Raw genomic sequence first — 26,840 nt, 5'->3', positions numbered from 1 at the left:
TATTGGCACAAAAACAGATATATAGATCAATGAAACAGAATATAGAGCTCAGAAATAAACCCACACAGTTATGGTCAATTAATCTATGACAAAGGAGGCACAAATACACAATAAAGAAAAGATAGTCTCTTCAACAAGTGTTGTTAGTAAAGCTGGACTGTTACATGTAAATCAGTGAAATTAGAACATTCCCTCAAACAATATACAGAAATAAATTCAAAATAGTATAACCACCTAAATATAAAGCAGTCTAAGTATCTTAGAAGAGAATATAGACAAAATATTCTCTGATATAAATCCTGGCTATATATTCTTACATCAGTCTCTGAAGGCAAATGCAATAAAAGCAAAATAGATTAATGAGATGTAAACAGACTTAAAAGCTTTTACACAGCAAAGGAAACAATCTATAAAACAAAAAGACAACCTACAGAGTGGGAAAATATTTGCAAATTATGCCACTGACAAAGGGTTAATATACAAAATATATAAATAGCTCATACAACACAATATTGAAAAAACAAGGCAATCGAAAAATGTCCAGAAAGCCTAAATAGACATTTTTCCAAAGAAATACAGATGGCCAACAGATAAATGAAAAAATTCTCAACATCAATAATAATTAGAGAAATGCAAATCAAAAACACAAAGTTATCACCTCACCCTCTCCAGAATGGTTATGATCAAGAAGTCTACAAATAGTAGATGCTGAAGAGGGTGTGGAAAAAGTGGAACTGTCCTACACTGTTGATTAGAAGGTAAATTGATATAACCACTATGGAAAACAGTTTGGAGGTTCCTTAACAACAGTAAAAATAGAGCTGCAATATGATTCAGCTATCCCACAACAGGGTATATACCTAGAAAAAATGAAAACTCTAATTCAAAAAGATACATGCACCACAATGTTCATACCAGCACTATTTACAATAGCCAAGACATGAAAACAACTGAAGTGCCCATCAACAGACGTGTAGCTTAAGAAGAATAATATATACAATGTAATGTTACTCATCCATAAAAAAGATAATAAAATAGTGCCATTTGCAACAACATGGATTTAACTAGAGATATTCTAGTTCAATATTATATTTAGTGAATAAGTCAGAAAAAGACATATTATGTGATATAACTTATATGTGTAATCTAAAAAATAATACAAATGAATATATATATACATATGCAAAACAGAGCTTCACAGATATATAAAAAATAGCTTGTGATTGCTAAGGGGGAATGGAAGGGGGAAGGGACAAATTAGGAGTATGGGATTAACAGATAGAAACTACTATACATAAGATAGATAAACAGCAATTAATTAGTGTATAGCACACACAATTATATTCAATATCTTGTAACAACCTATAATGGAAAAAAATTATAAAAGATGTATAATTGAATAACTTTGTTGTACACCTGAAACTAACACAGAGTTGTAAATGAACTGTACTTCAGTAAAAAATAACAAAATACAGTGTTCTATTAGCTTTGTGGACTTCTTTGTCTATGTTTTCCTTATTTTGGGGAAGTTTTTAGCTATTTTTACTTTAAACAGCAATTTGTTCACATTTACTCTCTTCTCCTTCTACTACACGAAATATTCTTACACTTGGTTTTCTGAGCAAGTCCAAAAGTTCTGTAGGTCCTCTTCACTTTTGTTAAATCTTAGCTAATTCTTCTCTTTTAACTGAATTATTTTTATATTCCTATCTTCAATGTTATTTTTTATTTCTTTCATCTGGTCTGCCCCCATTATCCATAATACTTTTTGCTTTCTTCATCTCATTGATTTCTTCAGCTCCGTAATTTCTGTTTTATTTTTTATAGTTGTAAACTCTTTGAAGAACTTGTGTTCATTAATTTTATTATTGAGTATATTGAACTGTCTTCTGAGTTTTATTATAGCTTGTTGAATTCCTTTATAAAAACTATTTTGAATTTTTATCAGTTAGTTTGCAATATTCTTTGCCTTTGATTTTAGTTTCTGGGGAATTATTGTTTTCCTCTTATGATACCTTATTTTCTTGATTTTCTTCATAGTATTTGATGACATGCCATTTTGCTTTTGCATTTGAAGTAACAACTTTCTTCCTTAGCTAAGGATTTATGTTTACTTTTGTTCTTAAAATTGAACAGAGTGGCAATTAGAAACCTTACCTTTGTATTTCAGAACGTGGCATTATAGCTCAAGATTGTGGCTACTCCTACTGAAGCTGGTTTTCTAGATGCACTCTGGAGCATGTACAAGGAGCTTGCACATTTGGCAGAGGTATGAGTTTAGCATCTGGGGCTTTGGGGTTACCAACAGTCTGGTGGATTATTGTTGAGTAGAGCACTCACAGATATCCATGGGTATACCTCTTTCTGAAATCCCAAAGCAGACAGCAGAAAACATGTTCCTATAATGCCCTTTAATATTCTTGTCTGCCTCCTACACTTTTCTCTCACTTTCTCTAGTAACACAATTTTCTCCTTAGAAAACCAGGTACTGCTGGTCAAAAATAGGTTCCTCTAGCCACAATCTGCACAACTGGGGCAGCCAGACAGTCACTCACCGCTTTCACTTTCCACTTCCTCCATGGGAGAGATCACCGTTATCCACCTTTTCTGCCAGAAAGGTAATTTCTGATGCTGTCAAAAGCCCAGGAGCTTGCTGTATCACCCTGTGTTGGGGAGCTGCATTGTCAAATTTCTCCTTCTCTTCTCCATCCAAACTTGTCTCTATACATCCCCAATGGCCTGTGGGATTCTTCTGTCAGGCTGGCTGAATCTTTGCATTTCTCTATAGCTGGTGAGTTTTGTACTTTATAGGTTTTCTTTTCCTGATCACAGTGGATGTGGGTGGGGCAGGTTCACTGACTTCCTTGGATCTGTAGTCCCCACAGAGTAACTACCTGCCTACTTTTGGATGCACAGGTGAGTAGAAACCTGATAGATGTCCTGGTGTAATATGCACAGGCTCTTAGGATTGGTTATGTGGATGTCCAATTAGTTATAAATTAAAGGGTAAAGAAAAAGGAATAGCTCACACTGCCATGATGGTGACATTACTCTCAATAATTGCTTTAAAAATCTGTGTGTGTGTGTATGTATATATGTGATATTCAACATTTTTGTACTGTTTTATTTTGATATGAGGGTAAAACTAACTCCCTGAAATGTGTTGTGAGAGCTTTCTCTCCCCTACAAACCTTGGAAGCATATTAGCAATTGGCTCATATGTTGGGCAAATGCACCTTGCTTAGCCAACTGTGCTCTGTTATAATTTGACCCCAAAACATATGTCTAGAAACATCACTCTGGCTGCACTACATCAAACAGTCTGAAGAAGTTGCTTCATATAAAACTTTCTCATTACTGTGGTGTTTCTTTTTAAAAAGAAACAGTCATGCCTCTAAATGTTGCAGAGATGAAATGAAGTGAGATAACTGAAGTAGAAGAGGTCATTCAGAGTTGTTGAAAGTGCCAGAAAGGGTATGCTAATTGTCACTGGTGCTGATGAAAGATGTGTTACTGAAGACAATCCTAATACTAAAGAAAAAGGTGGAAATTCAGTGCCTCTGAGGAGCACTATTTTCTTGTCTTTTCTCTTTTGGCAAAAGCTCACTATTTTAAATCTGTACCTTGAAAACACCTAAGGTATCTACTATATTGTTCTGCATTATGCTTCCAGAGAACAAAAAGGAGTATAATTTGTCTCTCAAGATGGCAGGCTAGAAGGACATGTGCTCAACCCTTCTTACAAGTAGACCAAAACAAAACTACTTTCTGAACAACCATTGGAAACAAACACACACACAAACAAACAAATGCTGGAACCTACCAAGAAAGATACCCTGCATCCAAAGACAAAGAAGAAGCTAAAATGATATTCTAGGAGGGTCACAAAGGGATAAAATCAAATCCCATACCCACCAGGTGGGAGACCTACAAACTGGAAGACAATTATATCACAAAAAATTCCCCACTGGAGTAAAAGTTCTGAGGTCCACATCAGACTTCCCAGTCTGGGGGTCTGGCAAAAGGAGGGGGAGCCTCCAGAGAATCTGGCCTTGAAATCCAGTGGGGTTTGATCACAGGAATCATACAGGACTGGGGGAAACAGAAATTCCATCATTGGAGGGTGTTCTCAAGGACCTGTGCACACCAGGACCCAGGGGAAAAAAACAGTGACCCCGTAACACACTATACCAGTCCGACTTCCTGGTTTTGGAGGGTCTCCTGCTGAGCAGGGTGTGGCTGTGGCTCATTATGGGGGCAAAGACACTGGAAGCAGAAGTACTTGGGGTACTTATTGGTGTGAGCCCTCTCAGAGGCTGCTATAATACCCATCCAACAGTCAGTATAATCTAGTGCTGGAAAGCCTCAGGCCAAACAACCAACAGGGTGGGAAAACAGCCCCACCCATCAGCAGACAAGTGGCTTAAAGTCTTACTGAGCATGGCCCTGACCACCAGAGGTACAAGACCCAGCTCCACCCACCACCAGTTCCTCCCATTAGGAAGCCTGCACAAGTCTCTTTAATAGCCTCATCCTACAGAAGGCAGACAGCAGAAGCAAGAAAAACTATAATCCTGCAGCCAGTGGAACAGTAACCACAATCACAGAAAATTAGACAAAATGAAACAGCAGAGGAACAAGTCCCACATGAAGGAAAAAGATAAAACAGCAGAAGAAAATCTAAGAGAAGATGAGATCTGGAATCTTCCAGAAAAAATAATTCAGAATAATGATAGTGAAGGTGATTCAAAACCTCAGGAAAATAATAGAGGCAAGGATCCAGAAGATGCAAGAAATGTTTAACAAAGACCTAGAAGAACTAACGAACAAACAAACAGAGATGAACAATACAATATCTGATATGAAAAATACACTAGAATGAAATAATAACAGAATAACTAAGGTGAAGAATGGAGAAGATATCTGGAAGACAGAACAGTGGAAATCAACCACCTCCCAACCGAATAAAGAGAAAACAATGAAAAGGAATGAAGACAGTCTAAAAGACCTCTGGGACAACTTTAAATGCACCAACATTTTCATTATAGGGGGTCCCAGAAGGAGAAGAAACAGAGACAGGACCTGAGAAAATACTCAAAGCGGTAATAGGTGAAAACTTCCCTAATATGAGAGAGGAAACAGTCATCCAAGTTCAGGAAGCCTAGAGAGTCCCAAAAGGATAACTGCAAAGAGGAATATGCCAAGACACATAGTAATCAAATTGAAAAATATTAAATACAAAGAAAAAACTATTAAAAGCAACAAGGGAAAAGCAACAAATAACATACAAAAGAACTTCCAGGGACTTCCTGTTGGTGCAGTAGTTAAGAATTCACCTGCCAATGCAGGGGACATAGGTTAGATCCATTGTCCACATGCTGTGGAGCTAATAAACCCATGTGCCACAACTACTGAACCTGTTCTCTACACTTTATAAGCCACAACTACTGAGCCTGTGTGCCACAATTATTGGAACCTGCATGCCTAGATCCCATGCTCCACAACAAGAGAAGCCACTGCAATAAAACTACACATCACAAGAAAGAGTAGCCCCTGCTCTCCACAATTAGTGAAAACCCATGCACAACAATGAAGACTCAATGCAGCAAAAGCAAGCAAACAAACAAGAAAACAACCCCAATAAGTTTATCAGCTGATTTTCCAGCAGCAACTCTGCAGGACAGAAGGGTGTAGCATAATATATTTAAAGTGATGGAATGGAAGGACCTACAGCCAAAAACACTCTACCCAGCAAGGATCTCATTCAGATTCAACAGTGAAATCAAAAACTTTACAGACAAGCAAAAGATAAGAGAATTCAACAATCAGACCAGCTTTGCAAGAAATGCTAAAGAACTTCTCTAAGTGAAAAAGAAAAGGCCACAATTAGAAACACGAAAATTAGAAATGGAAAAGCTCACCAGTAAAGGCAAACACAGAGTAAAGGTAGGAAATCATCCACACACAAACATGATGTCAAAACCAGCAATTGTGAGGAGAGAACACAAATGAAGGATATTGTAAAGGTATTTGAAATTAAAAGAGCAGCAACTTAAAACAGTCTTATTTATAGGTAGACTGTTATATAAAAACCAGGTAGTGGAAGACAGATCAAGATGGCAGAGTAGGAGGATGTGCACTCACTCCCTCTTGCAAGAACACCAGAATTACAATTAACTGCTGAACAATCATTGACAGAAAGACACTGGAACTCACCAAAAAAGACACCCCACACCCAGAGACAAAGGAGAAGCCACAATGAGATGGTAGGAGGGGCACAATGGCGATAAAATCAAATCCCATAACTGCTGGGTGGGTGACTCACAAGCTGGAGAACAGTTATACCACAGGAGTCCACTCACTAGAGTGAGGGTTCTGAGCCCCACATCAGGCTTCCCAACCTGGGGGTCCAGCAATGGGAGGAGGAATCCCCAGAGAATCAGATTTTGAGAGTCAAGAGCATTTGATTGCAGGACCTCCACAGGACGGAGGGAAACAGAGACTCCACTCTTGGAGAACACACAAAAAGTAGTGTGTGCATGAGGACCCTGGGGGAAAGAGCAGTGACCCCACTGGAGACTGAACCAGACCTACCTGCTTGTGTTTGAGGGTTGCCTGCAGAGGTGGGGGGAAGCTGTGGCTCACCACAGGGACAGAGACACTGGTGGCAGGGGTTCTGGGAAATGCTCATTGGCTTCAGCCCTCCTGGAGTCCAGAGTCTGCCATTAGCCCACCAAAAAGCCTGTAAGCTCCAGGGCTGGGTAGCCTCAGGCCAAACAGCCAACAGGATGGGAATGCAGCCACTCCCATTGGCAGACAAGTGGATTTAAGTTTTACAGAGTTCTGCCCATGCAGTCCCATGCACCATCAGTCCCTCCCATCATGAAGCACAGCACAAGCCTCCTAGATAGTTTCCTCTACAAGAGGGCAGACAGCAGTATCAGCAGTACTTCATTCTGTGGAGCTGAAAACCACAACCACAGAAAGATAACGAAAATCAAAAAGCAGAGGACTTTGTACCAGATGAAGTGATAAGATAAAACCCAAGAAAAGCAACTAAATGAAGAGGAGATGGGCACCCTTCCAGAAAAAGAATTCAGAATAATGATGGTGAAGATGATCCAGGACTTCAAAAAGATGACTGGATGAAAAGATAAAAAAGATGCAAGAAAAATTTACCAAAGACCTAGAAGAATTAAAGAACAAACAAACAGATATAAGCAACACAATACCTGAAATGAAAAATACACTAGAAAGAACAAATAGCAGATGAAATGAGGTAGAAGGGTGAATAAGTGACCTGGAAAACAGAATGGTGAAAATCACTGATGCAGGAAAGAATAAAGAAACAAAAATGAAAAGAACTGAAGACAGCTTGAGACTTCTGGGACAGTGTTAAATGCATCAACATTCACATTATAGCAGTCCCAGAAGGAGAAGAGAGAGAGAAAGGACATGAGAAAATATTGGAAGAGATTATAGTTGAAAAATTCCCTAATATGAGAAAGGAAATAGCCACTCAAGTCCAGGAAATGCAGAGAGTCCCAAGCAGGAGAAACACTCCAAGGCACATTGTAGGCAAATTGAAAAAATTAAAGACAGAGAAAAATTATTAAAAGCAACAAGGGAAAAATGACAAATAACATACAAGGAAACTCTCATAAGGTTAACAGCTGATTTCTCAGCAGAAAATCTGCAAGCCAGAAGGAAATGGCACAATATATTTAAAGTGATGAAAGGGAAGAAACTACAACCAAGAATACTCTACCCAGTAAGGATCTCATTCAGATTAAATGGAGAAATCAAAAGCTTTATAGATAAGCAAGAGCTAAGAGAATTCAGCACCACCAAACCAGCCCAACAACAAATGCTAAAGGAACTCTTCTAAGTGGGAAACATAAAAGAAGGAAAGTACCTACAAAAACAAAATCAAAACAATTAAGAAAATGGTAATAGGAACATACATATCAATAATTACCTTGAATGTAAATGGACTAAATGCACCAACCAAAAGATACAGACTGGCTGAATGGACACAAAAACAAGACCCATATATACGCTAACTACAAGAGGCCCACTTCAGACCTAGGGACACATAAAGACTGAAAGTAAGGGGATGGAAAAAGATATTCCATGCAAAAGAAAATCAAAAGAAAGCTGGTGTAGCAATATTCAAATCAGATAAAATAGACTTTAAAATAAAAAAATGTTACAGGAGACATGAAAGGACACTACATAATGATGAAGGGATCAATCTAAGAAGAAGAGATAACAATCTGGCTCATTCTTACCTGCAGTTCTTGTAGTGTCTCCTGAGGAGGTGGGATAAGGCTGTGGCTCACAGTGGAGACAAGGACACTGGTGGGAGAGGTGCTGGGTAGTACTCTTAGAAGCCACCATTTTGATGCCAAGACCTGGCCCCATCCAATAGCTCACAAGCTCCAGTGCTGAGACACCTCAGGCCAAACAACCAACAGAGTAGGAACAACCCTAATCATCAGCAGACAGGCTGCTTAAAGTCTTCCTGAGCTCACAGCTGCATCTACACACACCATGGACACAGCCCTCCCCACCAGATGGACAAGACCCTGCTCTGCCCAGCAGGGGGCAGCCAGCAGAAACAAGGGGAACTACAATCACACAGCCTATGGAACAATGATCATAAACACAAAAAAATTAAACAAAATGAGACAGCAGAGGGATATGTTTGAGACAAAGGAATAAGATAAAACCCCAGAAGAACAAGTAAGTGAAGTAGAGGCAAACAATCTAACCAAATAATAATAATAATAATAATAATTCAGTGTAATGGTTGTAAAGATGATCCAAGATCTCAGAAAAAAAAAATGAATGTACAAACCAAGAATATACAAGATATGTTTAACAAAGAGCTAGAAGGTATGAAGATCAAATAGTTGAATAATAAAATAACTGAAATGAAAAATGCACTAGAAGATATCAATAGCAGAATAAATGAGGAAGAAGAATGGATCAATGAGCTGGGAGACAGAATGGTGAAAATAACTGCTGTGGAACAGAATAAAGAAAAAAATAATTAAAAGAAATGAGGGCAGTCTCAGAGACCTGGGGGACAATATTAAATGCACCAACATTCAAATTATAGGGGTACCAGAAGAAGAAGAAAAAGAGAAAGAGCCTGAGAGAATATTTGAAGATATTATAGTCAAAAACTTCCCTAACAGGAAAGGAAGTAGTCAACCAAATCCAAGAAGCACAGAGAGTCCTATACAGGATAAACCCAAGAAGAAACATGCTGAGACACATATTAATCAAATTGATAAAAATTAAAGAAAAATATAAAATATTAAAAACAAGGGAAAAGCAACAAATAACACACCAGGGAATTCCATAAAGTTATCAGTTGATTTTTCAGCAGAGACACTTCAGGCCAGAAGGGAGTGGCACAATATATTTAAAGTGATGAAAGGGGAAAACCTTCAGCCAATACTCTACTTGACAAAGCTCTTATTCAGATGCAACAGAGAAATCAAAACCTTTGCAGACAAGCAAAAACTAGAGAATTCAACACCACCAATCCAGCTTTATAACAAATGATAAAGGAACTTCTCTAGGTGGAAAAGAAGAGGCCACAACTACAAATAAGAAAATTATGAATGGGAAAGCTCAATGGTAAAAGCAAACATACAGTAAATGTATGAAATAATCCACATACATATATAGTATCAAAACCAGCAATCATGAGGAGAGCACAAATGCCAGATATTGGAAATGCAATTGAAATTAAGAGATCAGCAACTTAAAACAATGTTGTAAATATATAGTCTGCTATATCAAAACCTCATGGTAATCACAAACCAAAAATCTACAATAGATATACACACAGAAAAGAGAAAAAGGAATCCAAACACAGCACTAAAGATAGTCATCAAATCACAAGAGAACAAACGTGGAAGGGAAGAAAAAAGACCTATAAAAACAAATCCAAAACAATTGAAAAAAGTGGCAAGAAGAACATACATATCAGTAATTACCTTAAATATAAATGGATTAAAATCAATAACTAAAAGACATAACCTGGCTGAACAAATAAAACAAGGTACCATATATGCTGCCTACAAGAAAACCACTTCACATCTAGGGACATAAACAGGCTGAAAGTGAGAAGATGGAAAAAGCTATTCCATGCAAATGGAAATCAAAGGAAAGATAGGATAGCAATACTCATATCAGATAAAATAGACCTAAAAAAACTATCATAGACAAAGGACACTACATAATTATCAAGGGATCAATCTAAGAAGATATAAAAATTTTAAATGTATATGGATGATATATAGGAGCACCACAGTATATGAGGCAAATGCTAACAGCCATAAAAGGAGAAATTGACAGCAACAGTATAATAATTGGGGACTTGAACATCTCATTTCATCAATTGAGAGATCATCCAGACAGAAAATCAATAAGGAAATGCAGACCTTAAATGGTGTACCAGTCCAGAAGTAATTAATTGATATTTACTGATCATTCCATTTGAAAGCAGCAGAATACTTTTCTTTCAGGTGCACATGGAAGATTCTCCAGTATAATCACTTGTTGGGCCATAAAGCAAGCCTCAGTAAATTTAAGAAAATTGAAATCATACCAAGCATCTTTTCTGACCACAACCCTGTGAGATGAGAAATAAATACAGCAAAAAATGTAAAAAACACAAACATATGGAGGCTAAAAATATGCCAATAAACAACTACATTATCACTGAAGAAATCAAAGAGGAAATCAAAAACTATCTAGAGTCTAATCAAAATGAAAATGCAACAATCAAAAACCTATGGGAGGCAGGAAAAGCAGTTCAAAGAGGGAAGTTTATAACAATTCAATCTTACCTCAAGAAACAAGAAAAATCCCAAATAAGCAACCTAAGCTTACACTTAAGTAACTAGAGAAAGAAGAACAAACAAAACCCAAAGTTAGCAGAAGGAAGAAATCATAAAGATCAGAGTAGATATAAAGGAAATAGAGATGAAGAAAACAATAGAAAACATTAATGAAATGAAAAGCTAGTTCTTTGAAAAGATAAACAAACTTGATATACTTTTAGACAGACTGATCAGGAAAAAAGAGAGAGGGCTCAAATGAGTAAAACTAGAAATGAAACACAAGACATTACAAGTGACACCACAGAAATACAAAGGATCTTAATAGACTACAACAAGCAACTATATGCCAATAAACTGGACAACCTAGAAGAAATGCACCAATTCCTAGAAAGGTACAATCTCCCAAAACAGAACCAGAATGAAACAGAAAATATGAACAGAACAATTATAAGTACAGAAGTTGAAACTGTGAGTAAAAAGCTCCTAACAAGCAAAAGTCCAGGACCAGATGGCTTCACATGCAATTTCTATCAATATTTAATGAAGACTAAACACTTATGCTTCTGAAAATACTCCAAAAAATTGCAGAAGAAGGAACACACCCGAGCTCATTCTACTAGGCCACCATCACCCTGATTCTAAAACCAGACAAAGATACCACAAAAAGAAGGTTACAAGCCAGTATTACTGATGACCATAGATGCAATAATCATCAACAAAATATTAGCAATCTGAGTTCAACAATACATTAAAAGATTCATACACAATGATCAAGTGGGATTTATCCCAGGGATGCAAGGATTTTTCAATATCCACAAATCAATCAGTGTGACACACTTTATCAACAAATTGAAGAATAAAAACCATATAATCATGTGAATGTATGCAGAAAAAGCTTTTGACAAAATTCAACACTGCTTTATCATTTAAAATATCTCCAGAAAGTGGGCATAGAGGGAACATACCTCAACATAATAAAAGCCATACATGACAAACCCACAGGTAACATCACACTTAATGGTGAAAAACTGAAATCATTTCCACTAATTCTGGGCACAAGAGAAGGATGTACACTCTCTCCACTTTTACCCAACTTGGTTTTATATATCCTAGCTGAGAGAAGAAAAAGACATAAAAGTAATCCAAATAGAAAAGGAAGAAATAAAACTGTCATTGTTTGCAGAGTTCATGATACTATGTATAGAAAACCCTAAAGATGCTGCCAGAAAACTATTAGAATGCATCAATAAATTTGGTAAAATTTCAGGATATAAAATTAACACACAGAAATTTGTTGAATTTCTATAAACTAACAACTAAAGATCAGAAAGAGAAATTAAAGAAACAATCTCATTTACCATTACATCAAAATGAATAAAATATAGTAATAAACCTACCTATGGAGGCAAAAGACCTGTACTCTGAAAACTATAAGATGCTGATGAGAGAAATAAATGATGACACAAACAAATAGAAGGATATAATATTTTCTTGAATTGAAAGAATCAATAATATCAAAATGACTATACTACCCAAGGTAACATACATATTCAATGCAATTCCTATCAAATTACCAATGATATTATTATTTTGCAGATCTAGAACAAAACATCTTAAAATTTATATGAAAACACAAAAGATCCTGAATAGCCAAAGTAATCTTGAGAAAGAAAAACAGAGCTTAAGGAATCATTGTCCCTGAGTTCTGAGTATACTACAAAGCAACAGTCATGAAAACATTATGGCACTGGCAAAAAGACAGACCTATAGATCAGTGGAACAGGATAGAAAGTCCCTGAATAAACCCATGCACCTATGGCCAATTATCAATCACAAAAGAAGCAAGAATATACAATGGAGAAAGATAGTTTTTTTCAGTAAGTGGTGCGGCAAAAACTGGACAGCTTCTTTTCAAGAATGAAATTAGAACATTATCATTATACACAAAAGTAACTCAAAATGGATCAAAGACTTAAGTGTAAGAACGGATGCTATAAAACTCTTTGACGAAAACATAGACATAAATTGCAGAAGTATACTTTTGGATCCACCTCCTAGAGTAATGAAAATAAACACAAAAATAAACAAATAGGACCTATGTAAAAGTAAAATCTTTTGTACAGCAAAGGAAACCATAAACAAAATGAAAGGACAACAAACAGAATGGGAGAAAACATTTGCAAATGATACAACTGACAAAGGGTTAGTCTCAAAATTAACAAACAGCTTATGTGGTTCAATATGAAAAAAAGAAAATAACAAAAAAATAACCCAATCAAAAAAAAACTGGCAGGAGATCTGAACAGACATTTCTCCAAGAAGACATACAGACGGTCAAAAAGCACATGAAAATATTCTCAATATTGCTAATTATTATAGAAATGCAAATCAAAACTACAATGAGGTATCACCTTATCCCAGTCAGAATGGCCATCATCAAAAAATCTGCAAACAATAAATGGAGAGTGTGTGGAGAAGAGGGAACTGTCCTACATTGTTAGTGGGAATGTAAATTGGTACTCCCACTATGGAGAACAGTATGGAGGTTCATTAAAAAAGCTAAAAATAGAACTACCATATGATTCAGCAATCTCACTCCTTGACATGTATCTGGAGAAAACCATACTTTGAAAAGATAAATGCACCCAAGTGTTCATTGCAGCACTATATATATATATAGTGAAATATTAGCCATAAAAAAGAATTAAGTAATGCCATTTACAGCAACATGGATGGACCTAGAGATTATCATACCATATGAGGTAAGTCAGAGAAAGCCAAATATTATATATCACTTGTATGTGAAACCTAAATGATACAAATAAACTTATTAACAAGACATAAATAGACTCACAGACTTCAATAACGATATTATGGTTACCAAAGGGGAAAAGTTGTGGGCAAGAATTAAGAAGGATGTCTGTTAATTTGTTAATTAGGATGTCAACATATAAGCACTACTATGTATAAAATAGATGATCAACAAGGACCTACATAGCACACAGAACTCTACTGAGATGTAGAGAATGGACTTGAGAACACGGGGTGGGGGGGAGGGGAAGCCAGGACAAAGTGAGAGTAGCTTTGACATATATACACTACCAAATGTAAAATAGATCGCTAGTGGGAAGCTGCTGCATAACACAGGCAAATCAGCTCAATGATGGTTGATGACTTTGAGGGCTGGGATAGGGAAGGTGGGAAGGAGTCGTGGGAGGGATGGGATATGGAGATAGATGTATAAATAGAGCTGATTAACTTTTTTGTACAGCAAACACTGGCACAACAGTGTAAAGCAATTATATTCCAATAAAGAGCTTAAAAATAAAAAATAAAATAAATTTAAAAATATACTCTGTAATAAGCTACATGGGAAATAATCTGAAAAAGAATATATATATATATATATGCATATGTAAACTGAATCACTTTGCTGTACACTGGAAACTAACACAGCACTGTAAATCAACTACATTCTCATACATCAGAGTGAGTCAAAATTATCCACACTCTGGTTATATTAAAACTTCTGTTGGACACACTCTGTTATCAGCACTTTCTGTTCAAGGCTACTGTCTCCCCAGTCACTGCTCTGCTGGTGTGAACGTCTTACTTCAGCTCATTTGTAACTGCAGTGGGAACAAGAATGGATGCCCCTTAAAGAAATAATGTTTCAGATCTTAAAAAAAAAAAAAAAAAAATGGATGCCCCACTTGTGATTTGCACGAAAGAAGAGCAGCATGCAGTGATTCATTTTTTGTGGTCTGAGGGTGTACCTGGTGCCGTTATTTATCAAAGACTTTGTGCACAGTATGGAGAAAGCATTTTGTCTTGAAGAAGTGTGTATGAATGGAAGCAGATGCATATTGAAGAGCTGAAGCCTAAATTTTGGATTAAATGCAGTGGACTGCTATCCAAGGGCATTGTGATCTTGCATGACAATGTTTGTCCACACACTTCTACCCACACTGTTGACACTCTGTGAAAACTTCATCTTGAGGTGTTAAAGCATCCTCCCTATAGTCCTGATCTTGCTCCATTGGACTTTCACCTGTTTGGTCCCCTGAAAGCAGCCCTATGAGGATGAAGATTCACTTCTGATGAAGAAGTGAAGACAGCGGTGCATTTGTGGCTCACAGCTCAGCCTGAAACATTTTAATGTGGGGAAACAAAAGCTTGTTCACAGATGGACAGAGTGTATTGAAAAGCAAGGAGATTATGTTGAAAAATTATTTGTCTTTTCTAAAATTAACTGAAATAAATTCTACAGCCAGAGTGTGAATAATTTTTGACTCACCCTCATATAATAAAAATTAAAAAAATAAAGTTCATGTTTTATTAAGATTGAATTAAATACACAAACTTGATTTTCTTTTTTTAAAGAGTCATGCTGCTCTGGAGAATGCTTAGTTTTGCCAAAGAAGCTATTTTCATCTCTTCCAATTTAAAACATATTTTCTTTTGGGTTATGACCTGTCATAGGTACTTGGACCTCTCCCCTATCTTTCTAGGACAGATGGGAATATATGTCTCTTCAAGACATTAAGAAATAAATGCATACCTCTATGCTGTCTTTCTCTGCTCCTTTCCATAGACTTGATTTTACTTGTGCTTTAGGAATAACATTTATTATTGCCTCAACTGTTGCTGAAGTACCCATTACTGTTGACAACAGTGAACATTTTCTTTTTCATCATGGTCAAATTTTTAATTATTTGGCTATTGCCTTGGATTTTTCTGGTCCTGTTGTGTCCTTTTAAGCCTGACTGTGACTTTCTTTGGAACTCTGATTTGGACAGTCTGCCTTATGGTCTTCTATAACACATTGTATTTCCACCTCAGCATGATGATATCTCCACCTCACACAAATATTATTTTCTGGTACCCCAAATAACTTTCATGTCCCAAACTCTGGTGTTGTTAGAATGGCTGGATCTGTTACATATGACATATGTGCTCTGAGAAATCACATGTAATTTAGGCACATCTCCCTATAAAAAGTATAAAACTGTTTCTAATGTTCCTTCAGATGTCATGTGAATGTGGATTAGAGTCCATGAAGACTATGTTTGAATAATCAAGTAGGAATTCTAATGCTCTGATATTTCTCCTTTCTGATAATTTTTATCATACCATCACCAGTTTTTTCAACTCATGGAAAATCAAGTATGTCCTTTCATTTTGATCGTCTATTTGTTTCTTCTCCACAATGGAATTTTTCTTTTCTTCCTGTATGACAGTGATTTTCTTTATGCCCTTTTCCCATCCTTTTAACTTAAGGATTATTTTGTGTTCACTATATTAGACTTTGTTTCTTGATATCACTTAAAAGCTTTGGGATTAAAAAAAATAACAAAAAAAAAAAACATGCTGTGGATATTTTAAAGTCTAGTTTGAGATCAACTGGGCAATGACTTTTTTTGCTCTTGGTTCTATCTGTACACATCTTATCTTTTTAAAGTTTATTTTATGTCATACACAGTTGATGAACTATCTATGCATATCCTTTTATCATTAGAATTTCTATCTAACTATATTACTGACCAGAGCTAAAGTTTGAATCTACAAATTAAATGTGAAGCTTTTTGATCACTCAGGTTTTAGGAAGACTTTTACGCCTGAACCTCTGTTAGGATCATTTTACTTTCAAGAATAACTTCAAAAGTATCTCACATAACTACACATGACATTCCCATTGTGATATAATTATTTTACAGATTATGCAGGTAGAAAGAAAAGGGATAAAAAAGATATATCACACAATTAAAAGAAAGCAAAATTGGTTTATAAATTTTTGATAAAGTAGATTTTAGAGAAAAGAAAACCACCAGATACAGAGAGACAGACATTGCAAAGTGATAAAAGTCACAATCTTTCAAGAAAGCACAGCAATTCTAAATGTGCATTCATCAAACATTAGAGCTGAAAAATATACAAAGGAAAAAATAATAGACCTGAAAGGAGAAATAGATAAATACAGCAAACAACAGTAGAATACACATTATTTTTAGTAAACATAAATGCTCATCAAGATAATCTGTATACCCTGAGACATAAAAAAACATAAAAAATATAGTTTGTTCTCTGACAAAATAAAATTAGACTAGAAATCAATAAGAGGAAATAAAAAAATCATACAGTTGGAAACTAAAAGGACATTTCCAAATAGATATATATATATATATAACATATATATATATATGAAGAAACCACAAAGTAAGTAAAAAATACATTGAACTGAGTGAAAATGAATATACACCATATCAAAATATGTGGAACACAGCTAAAAAAATACTAAGAACTTATATTAGAGAAAGAAGAAAAGGAAAACAATTTATAAACTGCCACCTTAAGAAACTAGGAAAAAAAAGAGCAAAAAATGCACAGAAGGAAGGAAATTATATTTATTTCTTTTTTCTACATTCCTATTGGTTACTCAATTTTTTAAGACTTCCATTTGATTTTTCAGTACTGTTTTTGAGCATATCACCAAAAAGGAGAGAAGAAAGAGAGTGGGGGTGAAAATATCCAAAGAAATAAGATCTGAAAATTTCCTAAATTTGACAAGAGGCATACACTTGCACATTTTAAAAACTGAGAAAAACCCATGCAGGATAATCCCAAATAAATCCTTGCTAAGACGTATGTCTTGCTAAGACGTAAGTCTGACTTATGAAAACCAAAAGCAAAGGAAAACTTTTAAAGCAGCATGAGATGAATGACACCTTAACTATAGGAGAAAGACAATTCTAATGACTACAGATTTCTCCTCAGAAAACGAAGGTCAGAAGAAAGTGGCACAAGGTTTTATTTCAAGAAAAGAAGTATTTGCTTACTGTTGTTTCTGGCTTACTGGCATTCTCAATATCAAATCTGGGATATATGAGACAAAAAAACCCAGGAAACTCATCAGTACATTTTTCCTCAGATCCTGAGGTCCCTGCTAGTCCTGCCTTCTTCTTTCCATTCTTCAGATTACATACGTACATATATACACATGATTCTTACCTGTATTCATTGGGAGAAATAGGGAAAAGTATGTCTACATCATCTTCCTGGAAGCAGAAGTCCAAAAGTAAGTTTTAAAACTTTGCTTCAATGTTTTTATTTTATTTATGTTGGCCTAGTTGAAATAATTTCTCCACTGCTTCACAATATCTATACCTGTTCTATTGATCCCATATATTTCTTTCTCTTCTAGAATTTTTATTTATCAAATAGATTTTTCTTTTATCTACTGAATTATCTTTCTAAGTATTTTTTCTCTTCAAGTTCAAAGTATTTTAGCTTCTATATATCTTAGAAGATAAATAAATTATTTTTGCCTTCAATCATGGTCCTCCTCATAATACCCATATCACTAATTATTGTGATGAAATTTCTATAAGCAGTACTCTATGGTCACTGACCCAAGGGACTTGAGTTCACGTACCAGATATGCCTTTACTTACTTAAGCATTCTCAGACATGTCACATAACCTTTCTTGGATATGCCTTCCTAACTGGTGAAACTGTTGAATATTGAAAAAAACAAACAAACAAACAAACACTTGTTTTGACCATTTTTAAGATATGAAGCTTTTGATTTCATTGGCCATATTTTCAACTTGGAAATATTCAAAAAAGAGAAAAACCACATTTGAGTTACTAAAACATAAAATTTTTTCTTTCTTCTGCAGTCTCTTTATTGATATGGCTTGTTTTTTATTTTATACTTAAGGTCCTGATCTCTTGTGTCTAGGAATTCTCAAGGTGAAAGTATAGACCCTCACAGCTGACTGAAGAAACCACCCACAACTCAACACTTGCATGTGGCCCACTTGTTGCTGAGTTCCTCCTCCCACCAGTTACTGAAACGGCATACCCTGCTTCAACAAGGAGTGCATAATTTGACGCAGGAATATCTTCTTCCCACAGACCTGATATGTCAACATATGATGGGTGGATGACTTCTGGGGAGATAAAAAATCTGTAGGAGGCTGGACCATGCATGAGCTAAGGCTCCAATTCTCCAGGCACACAGTGCATTAGCCCAATGGATTTTATTCACCAAAAAAGTAAAGTCAAAATTGTTAAGAATTTCAAAATGATCACAGAGCATTATAATCAAACATTACACTCAAACATTATTCTCAGAAGAGCATGAGTCCCTGTATAATGGTACAAGCCATATGCTCTTGGGCAGACCTACTCTCCTGATTATAAACTTTTACTAGCTCCCAACCAATGGAAAAAAAAAATCTAAGAACTTTAGGCTGTCATTTAAGGTCTGAGTCCCAAATTGCTTAGTGGTTGTAGAAGGAAAGAAACACTGTGCAAAAATTCCACAAGGCTTGGGAATAAATGTGGATGATAAGATAAAAGGAGAATCCAAAGATAATTTAAAGTTTTCATTCAGAGAAACTGGGGAGATGATAATGTCATTGAGGTAATTGGAGGTACGCATTTACTGGAGCTCATCTTTTGGATATTAGAAAGAAGAGACATGATACGAAAGTTGAAGTATCAGTAAGACATCAAGTTGTATTAGGTGGCTTCAAAGTTACACTTACATATATGTGTATGTGTGGGTGTGTGTATTTGCATGTGCTTCTAAGAGGTATTTGAGAAAGACTGAGTGTACTCAGAAGAGGGACATGTATATGCTAGATATATATATATATATATATATATATATATATATATATATATATATATATTTAATATATATATTTAATTCCAGAAAGATGGGTTTCTGCAATTCCTAAGAGTAAAATCCACAGGGTATTTCTCCATTATTATATTTGACTATGCATTTGATTATGTTTTAGTCTTTGAAGTCACTAAGGTGTTTTATAAAAATAAAATGGTTACATATATTTTAAGATGTGGCTCAAATAGATATTTGCCTGAAATATAAAAATATATATTTTTTCCTCTTGGTTGTAAAAGGCTAATGTATTTCTCCATAATAAACTTTGAAATAAATTCTCAGCATGTATTAGTTCAGCTCTTTAACAAACCTTAATATTAATGGATTCTGTGACCTCTAAGTCATCATCTAGAACTCATAAGGAAGAAGTTAGAGAAAGAATGAGCTGGCAGTTAGTATATAATATACATTAAGAGACCCAAGTTCTAGTCTTAGTTCTTTCAGATATTTGTTTTATGCCCTTAAGGAACACACTCCTTTTTGACTTTACTTTTCCATAACTTTTATTTTTTGAAAAATGAAACTATTTCATGTACAGTGGTCAGGAAGAACAGAGCTTCTCTTCTACATTTCCTTCCACACCACTTTGACCAGGAGTAAGCCATTTCTTCTGGGCTAAACTTGGCCCACTTGTGAATACTTTGCTTCACCAGATAGAATGTCAAGTATTCCTTGCTGGATTGATCACATGAGCCTTGACCCAAATTATTATATTAGAAGAGGAGTAATTTCCAGGATTGGAACAGATCTGGTAGGTCTCTGGTTGTATAAATACACTCGACATAATGGCTCTGTTATGAATTAGTATAGGAAGTTTTAACTTTTTCTCTTTCTGTTTTTTTTTTTTTTGAGTAAAACACACATAACATTTACCATCTTAACCATATTTGAGTACAGTTCAGTGGTATTAAATACATTCATAATATGCTACTATTACCAAAATTCATTTCCAGGATCCCTTCCATGTAGTAAAACTGAAACTCTATTCTTATTCAACAACTACCATTCTACCCTCCCCCAGAGTGCCTGAAAACCATCATACTACTTTCTATCTGTGATTTTGAACACTAAGTGAAATCACGCAGTATTTGTAATTTTGTGACTGGTTTATTTTACTTAACCAAATATTCTCAAAGTTCTTTCATTTTGTAGCATGTGTCAGAATTTAATTTCCTTTTTTAAGGATTAATAATATTCCATTTTATGTGAATACCAGATTTTGCTATCATTCATCCATCTAAGGACATTTGATTTGCTTCCATCTTTTACCTATTGTAAATAATGCAACTATAAACATGAATGTACAATTATCTCTTTTACATTCTTCTTTCAAACTCTTTTAGGTACATGGACAAAAGACAAATTGCTAGATAATAATGCAATTATATTTTTATTTTTTTGAGAAACTGTCAGGCAGTTTCCATAAGAGCTATACCATTTTACATTCCAACTGACAGTGCATAAGGGTTCCAGTTTTTCCACATCCTCACCAACACTTGTTCTTTTCTGTTTTTTAATAGTAGTCATCCAAATGGTTTGAGGTAGTGTTTCATTGTGAATTTGATGTGTATTCTAATAATTATTGATGTTGAGCATCTTTTCATACGTCTATTGGTTATGTGCATATCTTCTTTAGAGAAAAGCCTACACAAGCCCTTTGCCCATTTCTGAGTTGTTGTGTTTGTTTTTATGTTGTTGAGTTTGATGAATTCTCTGTATATTCTGGATATTAATTTCTTATCAAATATATGATTTGCAAATATTTTCTCCAGTTTTTTGGGTTGCCTTAATATTCTATTGATAGTGGTTTTTGATGCATAATTTAAAAACTAAGTCTAGGGATGGATAAAGAAATTGTGATACATATACACAATGGAATATTACTCAACCATAAAAAAGAATGAAATAATGGCATTTGCAGCAAGATGGATGGATCTAGAGATTGTCATACTGAGTGAAGTAAGTCAGATAGAGAAATACAAACATGATATGATATCATTTGTATGTGGAATCTAAAAAGAAAATGGTACAAATGTACTTATTCACAAAACAAAAATAGAGTCACAGATGTAGAAAACAAACTTATGGTTACCAGGAGATAAAGCAGGGAGCAGGGGACCGATAAGATGGGAGACTGGGATTGACAATACACACTACTATATGTAAAATAATTAGTTAAGAAGGAACTACTGTATGGCAGAGGGAAATCTTCTCAATACTCTGTAATGACCTATATGGGAAAATAATCTAAAAAAGAGTGGACATTTGTATATGTAAGAAAAACAAAGTAAAAATAAAAAAATAAAATAAAAATCATTACATAGTTTTAAAAAAACTAATCCTAATTTTATTTATTTATTTATTTATTTATTTATTTGTGCTTGTATCTTTGGTGTCCTATCAAAAAATCATTGCCAAATACAATGTTATTAAGCTTTTGCCTTTGTTTTCTCCTAATAATTTTATAGCTTTAGTTCCTTTATCTAGGTTTTTAATGTAACTGCTACATCTAGAAATTCCAGTACTATGTTGAGTAGAAGTGGCAAAAGAAGGCATCCTTGACTTATTCCTCACCTTACAGGGAAAACTTTCAGTCTTTCAGCATGAGTATAATGTCAACTGTGTGTTTTTCTAATATGGCTTTTATTATGTTAAGGTAGTTTTCTTCTATTTTTAGTTTGAGTGTATTTATCATGACAAAGTGTTTAATTTTGTTAAATGCTTTTTCCCCATGAATTGAGATGGTGTGTGGTTTTTCCCATTTATTCTGATAATGTGGTGTATTACATTGACTTATTTTCATATGTCAAACCATTCTTGCATTCCAGGAATAAATCCCACTTGGTCATGGACTGTACTCTTTTTATGCTGATGAATTCAGTTTGGTAGTATTTTGTTGAATGTTTTTGTGTTAATGTTTATAAGGGATTATTGGTGTGTAGTTTTCTTTGCTTGTAGTGTCTTTGGTTTTCATTTCAGTTCCCTAACTCTTAAAAGAAGCCCAAACCACAGCCTGGCAAGATAATTGATTTTCATGGTAAGCATCTTTATAGTAACAATACCCATGCAAAGTAAAATATAAACTTTAAAAAGTAGCTATAGCAATTTTTACATATATTGCATATTAAATCTATTTGCAATTAATTAGGCAAATAAAATTTTTCTTAAGAAATAATAAGTGTTAGTGAGGACCTGGTGAAAGGGGAACACTTGTGCACTGTTGGTGGGAATGTAAATTGGTACAGCCACTATGAAAAATAGTATGAAGTTTCTTCAAAAATTAAAAATAGAACTACAATATATTGCAAAATCCCACTTGATATTTCTCTGAAGAAAACAAAAACACTAAATCAACATGATATCTGCATCTTATGTTCATTGCAGCCTTACTTACAATAACCAAGACATAGAAACAACCTGTGTCCATCAATAGATACATGGATAAAGAAAATGTGGTAAATGTTTATATAATAGGCTATTGTTCAGCCATAAAAAAGAATAAAATCTTGCCACTTGCAATAATGTGCATGGACCTGGAAGGTGCTATGCTAAGTGAAATAAGTCAGAGAGAAAAAAAACAAATATCGTATTTGTCACTTATATGTGGGATCTAAAAAACAGCTCATAGATACAGGGAACAGATGGGTGATTGCTGAAAGCAAGACATGGAGGGTGGCAAGATGAATGAAAAGGATCAAAGGTTACAAATTTACACTTATGAAATAAATATTCAAGGGCATGTAATATACAGCATGGTGACTATAGTTAATAATACCTTATTGAATATTTTAAAGTTACTAGAGAGTAAATATTAAAAGTTCTCATCACAAGAAAAAACGTGTTAACTATGTATGGTAAGGATGTTAACATGACTTACTATGGTATTAATTTTGCAATATATACAAATATCAAGTCATTATGTTGTACATCTGAAGCTAATATCACATTATATGTTAATTATACCTTAATAAAAATGAACATTAATTTCAGTGATAATTAATACAATTTTAATACTGATCTATTCCTTCTATCATTACATCGTATTTTTTGAGAGCCTTCCTTTTGCTAGGCTCTGCTTTGAGATGTAATGTTGATAAAGATAAACCTGGCACATTTCTTCACGGAACTTAAATTGTAATATGGAAAGTAGGCCATAAAAAGTCTAAGAAATGAATCAAAGTATTTTAAGTTGGAATAAGAATAGTGAAGGAAACAGAGTGGAGATGGAGAATAGATGGAAGAAAAATCTTCTTTAGACAAAATAGCTGGGAAAATGTATTTGGATGGTTGGGTATAGTAGCCAAATTTGTCACTTCAAAACGTGTCTCTTTAGGATGAAGATTAATTTAGGCTGATTATTTTTAAGAAACAGAAAACTCATGAACTTTTTCTTATCTCTCCCTTAACTGCCTAAAATAATTTAGGTAAAGGGCCTATTCTGGAATAGAGCTATCACTGGAGATATTGGAAAAAAATATAGGCTAGATGTGGTGTGGGAAACTTGGCAGGGCCTAGAGATCAGAATCCACTCTGTGTTCCATCATCTTTGCATGGCTCAGCAAACATTTCTTTACCAAATATTTGCTTTTCAAACTCCAAGTGAATTATCTTCCTTCCTCTTGAATTCCCAAACCAATACCCTCAACATCCTCTTTTGTCTTTAGCTGAAGGTGGTATTTAAACTGAAGGCTCTGGTCATTTTAGGGAGCTGTTTTTCCTGGGTGTCTCCCATATATACATATTATTAAATTTTGATTTTCTCCTGTTAATCTGTCTCATGTCAATTTAATTGTTAGATCAGCCAGAAGAAACTAGAAGGGTAGAGGAAAATTCGTTCCTCCCCAAAAGTTGATATTTAAAGTGAGACTTAAAAGGTGATCATTCTTTTTTAAGATGCTTCCATTAATACAGGAGGGTATATTAAATCTTATAAACATATTTTTTGATTTGGAGAACTAGTCAAAGTAGGAAATTGTTTACATACTTGCATTTAAATAGATTATCTAACACTATATCTGGAGAAAGGGAGAGCAGCAAAGTAGCATTTCTTTGTCATAACCTGGCTTATTTTTATAAAGATAATTTGAAGCACACTCTTCAAAAAATATCTTGTAGTGTTTGCAAGCAGTGTAAATTAAGCTAATATGCACAACCCAGTAGGAATTAGCACAGTGACTCAAATTTTTTTAAATAAATAAAAACATAATGATTTTGGATTTTATTTCATGTTCCAGAATCCTACGTGCAGAGTTTGTTGAGTCTGAAATTGTATTTAGTAAAAGTTCTTTACTTATATTAGGATGTATTCGCTAGCATGTTTTTAAACTTAAATCTTACATTGAAAACTATGGCGTTAGCTGCTTCATTAATACCAAATGATTGGTTTATAAACTGTTACATCAATAATTTCATTTATCTTCAAATATAAGTAAGCATTTAGTGCTTTCAAAATGAACTTTATATTCAATAATTAGTCCATATATTTTGACCTTTTGATATATTTTAAATTTGAAGATTAATTATAGCATTAGCCTATATGAAAATTATTTTAATTTCTAAATCAAATGACTGGGTTATTCAAGTTATGGCCCAAATTAGGAAATTTCTTTATTAATCAAGAATGGCTACTGATAACTTCTCTGGTGGAAATTCTGTATATTGTTTCATTGAGCAAAATAATTTATTAAGCTATGTAAAAATTCTATTATTTCTGTTATTCAGTGGAAAGAGTAAGGTAGAGAATGGAGGGTACATCAGAAATCCTGGGAAACACAGGTAAGCTTTTTCTCTCTAATCAACCTATAAAGATGATAAATTACAATGTTCATCATTCATACAGAGACAATAAAAATTAAATAATTAATGACAGTTATTTAATTACTTTCTAAATTCAGGCAGTTGACAAAGCAGTCTTGGTGCACTATCCAACTTAATTTGGATAAATGCAATAATTCCATGTAGTAAGCACTACTATCAATCCCATTTTATATGAGGAAACTTATGCTTAACAAATCTAAATAATTTATCTCAGAGCTCAAAGTAAATAAATGGTGGAAGTGGGAATGAATCCTAGTTCCTTCTCATGTCACTTCAAAACTATAGTATCAGTGGTTCCCAAACCTGGGTGATCATAAACAAAATTTCTGGGAAATTTTATAAGATTAGATTCCAAAGTCCATCCTAAAACTGCAAAATCTTTGCCAAGGGTGAGACGTGATATTCATTATTTACAAAAGCTTTCTATTCCCAAAAAATAAAATACAATAATAAATTCTAAAAAAAAAAAAAAAAAAAAAAACAATGTACCTTTACAATGGAGAGATCTAGTGGCTTCTAATTTAATCAAATCATTAAACTCCACATCACTAACACTGGAAAAAGGTGATATAAAGTGAATTATGCACCTTCTGATGTGATACATCACCTATGTGTGTTTTCTTGCCAAAAATATTTAATCTGGATTACAAAACAATATTTAATCTAATTGCACAAAAATCAAGAAACAGAATGTGGGCTGTTTCTAAATAATTGTAATACTTTCTTAAAATAAGATAATTTGCAAAATACAAATTAAAAAACTAAATAAAAAATAAGATTCCTTAGATAAAGAATACCAAAATTGTACAATAAATTTCAGTGTATTAACTGTGATTGAAACTTAAATGTAAAACACACACACACACACGACTACTAAATACTTTTTTTTTTTTTAATATTTGGGGAAACCTGAATACTGGATACATATTAGATTATATTATTGGGTTATTGCTAATTTTCTTAGGTATGATAATTGTACTATGGTTATATAGGAGATGACCTTTATTTTTAACAGCTGCATAATGAAGTACTTAGGGTAAAGTTTCATAAATCGGTTTTTAAATACTTAAAGCATAAAGTAAACAGAAAAATGTGTTTTCATGTGTGTGTGGAAGCAGAAAGAAAGAAATGGAAGGAGAGCAAGAGAGATATAGGGGAAGGGGAGGGGGGAAATCAAATTTAGCAAAATGTTACAAAATGATGAATCTAGTTGACAGCTATATGGTGTTTATTGTACCATTATTTCTACTTTTTATGGATTTATTTTTTATTCAGAATAATAAGTTCTGTAGTGGGAAGCTCAAAATATAAATCTGATTAGTTTTAGGCTATATTATCTGTAAACTATATCATCACTTATTCATAACCTCTGCTACACACATCTTAAAATTCACATATGTACATGGATATGCATATCTGTATAAAGAAAAGATAAAAGCATATCTCCTAGAAGATGAAATGGAGAATGA

The sequence above is a fragment of the Hippopotamus amphibius genome, chromosome X, assembly GCF_030028045.1.
Source record: "Hippopotamus amphibius kiboko isolate mHipAmp2 chromosome X, mHipAmp2.hap2, whole genome shotgun sequence".
Lineage (NCBI taxonomy): Eukaryota > Metazoa > Chordata > Mammalia > Artiodactyla > Hippopotamidae > Hippopotamus > Hippopotamus amphibius.
The sequence above is the reverse complement of the archived record's forward strand: the minus strand, read 5'-3'. Positions refer to the sequence as shown.